Source organism: Quercus robur, chromosome 6, assembly GCF_932294415.1.
Source record: "Quercus robur chromosome 6, dhQueRobu3.1, whole genome shotgun sequence".
NCBI lineage: Eukaryota > Viridiplantae > Streptophyta > Magnoliopsida > Fagales > Fagaceae > Quercus > Quercus robur.
Genome location: NC_065539.1, coordinates 28,348,205 through 28,357,781, shown reverse-complemented (window position 1 = coordinate 28,357,781; position 9,577 = coordinate 28,348,205). Strand labels below are relative to the sequence as shown.

At 30.9% G+C, this 9,577-nt stretch overlaps 1 long non-coding RNA gene across 2 annotated transcripts; it reads left to right on the top strand.

Annotated features, from left to right (window-relative positions):
- The first annotated feature begins 783 nt into the window (after nucleotides 1–783).
- Nucleotides 784–6,862, top strand: LOC126688414 (uncharacterized). Of its 2 annotated transcripts, none has more exons than XR_007644258.1 (3): nucleotides 784–1,352; nucleotides 2,433–2,493; nucleotides 6,503–6,862. It is a non-coding gene; the product is annotated as an uncharacterized LOC126688414 (long non-coding RNA). The 2 variants fall into 2 exon arrangements; XR_007644257.1 differs by having other exon boundaries at nucleotides 6,471–6,862.
- The last annotated feature ends 2,715 nt before the right edge of the window (nucleotides 6,863–9,577 follow it).

Sequence of the window (9,577 nt, the reverse complement as noted above, 5' to 3'; positions counted from 1 at the left end):
TTCTAACTTAACTTTCAGAGGGTCTTTCGCTGGTACCACACCGGTACTCTCTGTAAGGTCTTTTTCTGTGTTGGGCAGGTCTGATATTGAGCGTGTTGGAACCGTATGGTTCACTGGTGATTTTTTTCGGCATCATCAATTATCTTTGTATATTTTCAATGCTTGCAAAATTTCAAAGTGATCAAAAATTAATAGCCATGTCATTAATCAATTTTTTTAAATTTAAGTTTTTGTAATTTAAAGTAATGCAAAAGATAAGTTTATGAATTAAATGGTAAATAACATACAATTGATATGATTGTTAAGAAGATATAGAACATGTAATTTAATGGTAGAATTTTCAAAATATGAATTTTATAACAAGTTATTGAGTGGTGTAATATTACTTAGAGTTATACTAGGTGTAACTTGAATCTAACTTATATATATATATATATATATATATATATATATATATAACCAAAACTTAGAGAAAGTTAATTAAATTTTAAATTGGAATTCAATTGTGTCACGTGTTTTATTTAATTTTTTAATAGAGTTTAAATCCAATTAGATTCTAAATTTTATATATATATATATATATATTATATATTATATATATATATAATAGCAGAAGCTGAGAGAAAGTAGATTCTTACGATTAAGGAGATATTGACAAATAGGATAATTGCCTATCTTAAATTCAAACACGTGTGCAATTTAAAGTTACAAAACAGCGTACGTTGCACCGATTGAGCGCCTTAAATTTTACCCATTTACCGTGCACACAGTTTAAAAACAGAAACACCATTAAATTGAAAGAGACTGAGAGAGACTCTGATAAACAGAGAGCGAGAGCCCATGGTTTCCGATCAAAAAAAAAAAAAAAAACCCGCTTCCCAGTTCCTTTCAAAAACTCTTTGTTTCCAGTTACGCTAAAACGATCTTTTTGCTTTTTGATTTTTCCAGAAAAAGAAGCAGAAGAAGAAGGAAGATGAAAAACAAAATCCAAAACTTAGATGAGAAAGAAGTAAGCGATCAGAGGTGCCATCTCCGATTCTCTCACACAATGGCCACCGATTCATCAGACCAACTCAATTTCAACCCTACTACTACTACAGAAGAAAACCCAAAACAAACCCTAGACGACGACACTACTATTGCTGTCACGCCCATCAGATCGCCTCGAAGAAGAAGAAAAGGAAGAACCAATCGATGAGGCTTCCGATCAGCCTTCTGTAACCACCGTCGATTCCGATGCGAAGTACGGCGAGGATTCAAAGAGCACTATAGCCGCTGCCTATAGCAGGGGATGTTGTTGATGTGGATACGGCTTCCAATCGTTTCACTCTGCACTCCAAGTACAAATATAGGTTTTTGTTTTAACTCTCTCTTGGATTTAGTTGTAGATTTCATTTGTCATTGATTGATTTCAATTCCGATCTGTGTAATAAAAAAGTAATGGGTTTTTCTTTAGCTTTTCTTTTTTTGGGTTTGTAGATGGAAAGGCAAATCATTGGAAATTCTGTTCTTAATTTTAATTTCTTGGGTTTTGTTTTGTTGATTATTCTTTTTTGGTTAGAACTTTTTTTTCCCTGTTTGGTAGATTTTTGTTAGATTTAGTTCTTGTTTGCACCTGAAATTTGAATTCATTAAATTGTAGCATAAAAAACGGTTAAGAATTATGCACCAATTTCTTTTCTTCATACCCTTTTCTTATTTACTTAATTTTCTGTTTTATTTCAGATTATGAGAGATTTAATTTTTGTGTATATAGGTTATGGTTTTATAATCTCTGAGCATTCTAAGACTCTTATATCAACATGAATTGCAAGTGTTGTAATATATGTGATTCTAAATTTGAACTCGGTTGTAAATGTAGATTGCAATTCATTTGCCTTAGATTGCCGTTCTGTTCAGTGCAGCCTTATTTTGGGAATACAAGATTGATGAAAATTGAGAATGCTATGAGTGTAATATTTGTTGAATGCTATTTACAGGGGACTGAGTGTAATATTTGTTGCTGTTTCTGTGATGTATGTCCATGGGCTGTATTTCTGTTGCTGCATATTTTGTTTTCTGCAGAACAGGTTCAGGATTTTCTGCATAATCTGTGCTTACAGGGGGTAATTCTAATATCTGTTGCTGTTTCTGTATTGTATGTCCATGGACTGTATTTATTTTGTTGCATATTTTGTTTTCTGCAGAACAGGTCTTTGTTCCCCTGTATTTATTCTTACAAGGTTGTTATGTGTTTTTACATGGATTTCCCTTTTATCAAATAAAATTTCTATCTTTATCTTAAAAAGAAAAAAAAACTTTGTAAATACTGCAGACTGCAATTCATTGGCATCGTTTGGTTTTGTTGAACGCCTCATGGGTAGTTAGCATATCTTCTCAAACTTTCAAATGTCATTTATCTAAATCACTAATTAAAATTTTTTCCCTGCCAGAAAAGTTACTGGATTCTCTAATAGGAGAATTATCGTTGGGTTCTCTACAATAAAATGAAAGGTATGATAGCCTAAATTTTCCTCCTTATTTCATTGTTCAATGAAATCTCTTTTCCGTTTGCAATTGCTTTGATTTAGGACAAAGATTTCCTTAACAGCAACACAAATAAGACTATAAGTGCAAACGTTTTCTGGGAAAAGAAAATCTTAGAAAAGGAGATTTTAAGAACTTAACTGGAACTTAAAATAGATGGGTACATTTAAGGTTTTACTGTTAAGGTAGAAAACGTTGGAAGAACTATTGTCGGGAGAAAGGAAGGAATTGATCAAATGGGAAGTAAAACCAAACTTCAAAACATAGATTTATGACAAAGAACAAAAAATTCAAAAACAAAAACAAAATGAAGATTATCAAATTAACACAGTCAGACTATTATTTTCAAATTAAGCATATGGGCCAACATCAAAATGAAGATTATTTATTATGTGACTAATTAGTTAAGGTGAGGGAAGAGTACAAAAAATTAAAATGAAAACTTACTAGGAAATGAAAGAGCAGCCAGTTGTTGGCATGACAGCCCTTCTCTTTTTCTTATGTTTTTGGCACATATTTTCTTTCTGTATGTCTTTCTCTTTCTTTGCTTACTTTCCCATATTTTTTATAGCTTTTTTTTTTTGGGGGGGCTAAATTTTAGTTGACTGTAGATTTTATTTTTAATTCTTTTGCTAAATGTTTTCCAATTGCAGTTTTTTTTTTAATTTTTTAATTTTTAATTTTTTTTTTAAGGATCTAACAGTAGATTGGTCATGAATAAATGTGCCATTTTATTGGGTTTGGGATGGTATATAATCTGTTAGAAATTGACATGTCACAAATATGTCTATTTTATAGAAAGGATTTAATAATCAATATATTGTTTGGCTTTAGGTTTGCTATTTATAAATAATGTCATGTTACATTATTGGATGACATTTTCCAGAAAAAAGTAGGTGAAGTATATTGAGCTAAGTGTAAATTTCTTTGAAAATATTTAAAAGACAAACAACTATATAAGTTTTGATTGTCTTCTAATACGTAAATGACCAATAATGTTATATAGTCTCAACCTTTAGATGAATCAAAGGACTTTTTTAGAGAGTGAAGATAAATAAATGTACCGAATATTATGTAAAGGTTGCTTTAGTCATCTGGCTTAAAAAGTAGAATTATTAAAAAAAAAAAAATTCAGATAGTAAGGCAATGTGCGAACTTTGGCAATCATGCGTTGTCAAAGATTGGTTTGAAAATGTTGCTGATAAAAGGGGTTGGTATGTTACTAGGGATAGAGTTTAAAATTTCATTGATAGTATTCATCCTCCCCCCTGGTACTGAGTCCATTTTTTAAGGCTTCTGCCACTGCAATAAGCATTAAGTTATGTTTTTATATTAAGGTATATTTTTATACTTTTTGGTATCATTTTGTTATTTAACATTGGAGTATTTTTTGTTAAGATAGAAATGGGATTACTTTATGATTGTGTACGAAATTTGTGAGGACTTTCTTAGTGACTTCTCCTCCACTATAGAGTTATGTGCATTTTTTGTATGTACCCTTGGTCTGTCTGATTGGAAGCCTTTTATTCTGGTTTTTCTTGGGTTTGAAAGGTGGTTTGGTTTGGTAACAGACACATTGTTAATTGACTTATAGTATGCATCTTAGAGTTTGATAGGTTTCGTATTTTGGATGATGTACGTTAGATTGTTGGGCTCTTCTACTTTAATGAAGATTTGGAATTTTCTTGAGGAGAATACTAAAAAAAATAAAGTATCTGCAATATTTCATTATGTAGCACTGATGCTTGATGTGGTAGATAATTTGTAGTTGGTTCATTGTGATAACTTTTTTCTCTCCCCAATCTTTCTCTTATCTATATTTTTTTTTCTTCCTCAAGTCAAAGCTGATTGGTTGTGTTATGTGGAATCTACAACTGTATAGGAACCTTGCTCTTTTATAGTTTTAGAGTTAAAATAAGGATAGGTTCCATGTGCTTTTCCATCTTGCAAGTTCCTAGATGTAGAATTCCCATCTTAGCTACTTTTTGGAGGGAAAGCTTCCACAGTTTGAGTAGGACTGACAAAAACAGTTTAGCTTTAGGCTACTTGGTTCTAATATCTATGGGCTTGAGAGATGTTACAATAGAAAATGGACTCGAAGTCCTATATTTACAAAAAGTGATACATTTAGTGTAAATAACACAGAGATTAGTCAATTCCACAATAATGAATATTGTGAATCATAAGATTCACTTCCTATAGATTATTGAAATAAAGCAAAAAATATATGTGACTACCTTCAAAAGAATAATCTACGGTATGATTGTTTTTATTGTGTATGTCTTAGTGTTTTGGATTTGAGTACTTATAGATGATTTACTTTTATTTATTTATTTTATGAATAGATGATTACATAATAATGGGTGAAAAGTTTCATGAATTCCATAACTTGGGTGTGTGTATAATCTAATATATCTATTTTGTTTATCACTACGAGGTTTGTTGTTAACAAATTTTCTCTGTATCATTGTAGCTTTTTCGGGATTGTGATTTTTATTTTATTATTATTTCTTTTTGCAATTGAAATTTAGGGTCAAGATTAAGATTCAATGTTGTTTTTATGGGTTATGACTTATGAATTGGTTTGGTTTTAGAATTTGAGATTCCCATCTACTATTGATTATGCATTTTATTTGTTGTAGGTGGAATTCTGTTTTGTTTATATATTGTGGCTTGATTATGCACTACAACTTTTTTTTCTTTTGCAATGTCCCTTTTAAGGGTTATATATTGGTTTGGTTTTAGAATTTGATATTCCAATGTACTATTGATTATGCATTATTATTTGACTAATATTTTTCTGACTTTCTGTTTCACAAACCAGTAGCCATTTTTCTCTTTTAAACTTTTTGGTTGTAAAATTCTCTAACCTCATGGTTTATTTCATTGTGGTAGGAACCACAATGAAATAAACCATGAGGTTAGAGAATTTTAATTGTCATGTAAGTTTTAATTGCTTATAATCAGATTTTTTTTTTTTTTAATCTCTCATAATAGGGAAGTACACACGAGTGATTTGAAGAAACTAATTTCTAAAAATTTAGGGGATATTAGATACTATATGCTTAAATATACTACGTTATTTAATATGTAAAACGATCCTGCGCATTGCGCGGGTTAAACACTAGTAATAACTAATAGCCGAAACGTTTGACTTTTTGTTGACCATGCCTCATTACACCACGTGACTACCTAAATTTATGCCATGTTTACTATTAAAAACACAAAAAAATATACCTTTTCGTTTGACACTTAAACAAACTGTTTCAGTATTATTTTTTGCTACTGTTGTTGTTTAGTTGCACCGTACCAGTTGGTAGTTATAAAATTAAAACGTTCACCATAAAAATAAAAATAAAAACAAAAACTGCCTATTGCTACAAAGAGACACAACGTTCGGTCTCTTCTTGGAGCAGTAATTATAAATAAAACTTCACCTTCTTTTTTATGTCTTTCTCATTGTACGCTCTTTTTTCCTCACTCTCTCCTCTTCGAAATTTACCATTTGCAGTAGACTTCTCTTTTTTGTAACACCAGCCAACGAAGCCAAAACAAGTTTAAAGGTCAGATACCCTTTCCTCAAATGTATGGGAAATAAAAATTGGGTACAGATTAACGTAGTACAATAGTATTTGTATTATAAACTCAAAGGAATAAGTGAAAATCACTTAAAAAAATTAATTGATTCTATTTTCTGAAGTATGGGAAAAACTCCACTAAAAGAAATTGCCAAATTGCACCCATCTTAAACCCAAAACAATAAATACATTGAATTTTTTTTTTTTAAAAGACCTGAAAGATTATTTCTGCCCTTGAAATGCCCACTATGTTCTTACTTAGATCATTTTAGAAAAGAGTAGTTCTATAAGAGAAGGATGACAAAGGATCTGTTCTACGAAAAAAAAGGGGACGATTTTTATTTTAATAAAAATGGTATTTTACAGGCTCATAACATCTTATATAACCATTGTTGAAGCTTCAACCACCATGAAATCTGTCAAACGTTGATGGTTCTGTTTCAAAGATGAGGAAGAAGAAAACAAAGAAGAAGAAGAAGAAGAAGAAGAAGAAGGCTACCTGCTGTAAGGATTGAATTCTTCATTTATTCAAATTTGATTTGTGCTTTCTTCTTCTTACCCTTTTTTGTTTCGTCCTTACCTCTACATGACTAACTTGTGGAAAATTGAATGGTGGGAGTTGAAAGTAGGGCTGTAATCGGTTCGGTTCGGTCGGTTTTTTTTTATCTAGCCAACCGAAACCGAAATTTTCGATTTTTAGAAGTCTCATCCGAAACCGACCGAAATAGTTGAAAAACTGTCGGTTTCGGTTTGTTTCAGTTTCGGTTGGTTTTTCGGTCGGTTTCGGTTCCTTAACATTTATTTTCTAAGAAACCAAACAAAGAAAAAAAACAGACCCAGAAAATAAAAAAGAGAGAATAAATTGAAAAAATAAACAACCAACCACATGGGTTTTTTCAAAACCTTAACTTTCTTTGCACATAAAAATTGAAAAAATAGCATTGATTCAATATTAAACAAACCCAGAATGGCAGATTATAAAAAAGAGAGAAGAAATTGAAAAAATAAACAACCAAGCACATGGGTTTTTTCAAAACCCTAACTTTCTTTGCACATAAAAATTGAAAAAATAGCATTGATTCAATATTAAACAAACCCAAAATGGCAGAATATAAAAAAGAGAGAGGGGGTCACCGTGAATATGAAAAGATTAGCCGGCGTTGGGAGCCCGGCGTGTGGAGACTAGCGTGTGGAGGCCGTGGAGGCTGGTGCAGGAAGGCCGATGTGTGGAGGCGGCATGTGGAGGCATGGAGCGATGAGAGAAGAGGAGGGGCTGAGGGCTGAACTCTTTGAAAGACAAAAAAATTTTGAGAGAAAGAGTTGAGGAAGGGGGCGGCTGAACTGAAGAAAAGAAAAGAAAAGAATAAAAGAGGGGAGGGGTATTTCCGTCTTTATCTCATGCCCTAGGGTTTTAAAAAATTAAATAGCAAAAAAACACAAGCTCCCACGCGAAGGCTCGAACCTGGGATCACTAGCAAAACTACAACGTAGCATACCACTAAGCCACTAATCAGATACGTAATAGAGTTACATAAATATATATATATTCGGTCGATTCGGTTCGGTTTCGGATGAAAAAATCCAACACCGAAACCAAAACCGAAAATTTCGGTTTTCAAAAAATGAAACCGAAACCGAACCGAACCGAAACCAAACCGAAAATTTGGCAACGGTTCGGTCGGTTTCGGTCGGTTTGTTCGGTTCGTCGGTTTTTTGCACACCCCTAGTTGAAAGTGTCAGACTATATTTCATTTCAATTTTCAGTCCCTCCCCCACGTGATAAAGATATGTATGTATCATCTATCATGTTCTCTCTCTTATTCTTTTTTTGTCAACGTGTTCTTCTTCTTTTTCTTTTCTTTTTCATTATTTTTAGGTGCACGTTATGATTATAATATTCTAAAAAAATGTAGTTGTTATTGTTATTATTATTATTATTATTAGGTATAGATTTGGGTTTGATATTGACATATTAGTTCAAATATCTTAAAAATTATATGGATTTTGACCAATATTATATAAAGAAATATATCTCTCTATATTTAATTGGACTATTTTAATTAATTTTTCTATTTGTACTAATTTAATATATTTATTTATATTTTCAATTAATTATGATGTTATCATGGTTCAACTTTGATTTGATCTCGGTCTAATTTCAAAAATCTTAATCCTTCCTTTTTACAGTTTATTTAGTTGTTCGGGTCTGAAAATAACAATAAAATGAATACTTCTACGAAATCTTTTGACAAAAAAGAAAAAGAAAAAGAAAAAAGGAGTGCAAGATTTTTTTTGTAAAAAAACATAACATTTTTATTGTTTTTGTGAGTGAAACTAAGAAGAGAGAGTGAGGAAGAGAGAGAAGGGAGAAGCTGTATTGATGTAGCCATGTAGGATTGGGAAAATAAAAGATAAGGCACTGGAAATTTTTTTTTAAAAAAAAAGTGTGTATAAGAACAATTCCAAATAGGAGTAAAAAAAAAATAGAGATGAGAGAATTTAAAAACCGTGGAGAAGGAAAAAAAATAGAAGAAAAAAAGAGAGGAAAGTGAAATTAGGTTCACAAATTGAAATGCAGAAGGAATTTAAAACTTTTTTTTACAAACTACTTTCCCACCTTCACGTCTCTTCAATTGTTTAGATTTTTTAAAAAAAAAAAATTATAAAATAGGTTGACTCATATTGGATTGTCTACATTATTTCCCTTATATATTAATAACTTAAAATACTTATTTTGCAAGTCCTACTCTTATTTTTAGATAAACAACTACAGATTTAATTACTACTACTCCAAGTTTGTTAACCATTTCTTTATTTTTTATATATATTGTTCATATTACATATGATTTTTAGGTATTGAGAATAATTATTAATGTCATCTTTAGCATAAATTTTAGGTATAACAAATTATTAGTGATAGAAAAAAAATATCAAATTATATTGGATTTGGACTTATCATTATTGGAGTTAGTATTTTTTTTTCCTCTTAAATTGTAACTATTATCAAATCTTAAGCTCTTGGCTATCACAATATCTCAATACATGTGATAGATCTTATTACTTTGTAAGTGATAGATTTTATTGGTTTGGTATATAAATTATACCATGATATTAATATTTTTTTTTCCATATTAGGGAAGTTATCAATAGCTTTCCCGTGCATCGCACGAGTTTACGACTAGTATATATATATAAGCGAAACGTTTGACTTTTTGTTGACCATTCCCTATTATGCTAAGTGGCTACACAAATTTATGCCAAGTATATATTTAAAAATACTGAACAGTTGTGCATTTTTCATTTTGCCATTTAAATTTCAGTATCTATTCATCGTTTCACATAAGATGTACATATTCAAACAAAAAATTGTCATTGAGAAGAAAAGCATTCATAAGGTGTTTAACAAAATCATTCAGTATTATTGTTGATGTTGTTGGTGTGGCTTGATTCGTAGACCTTTTCACTATTTAACA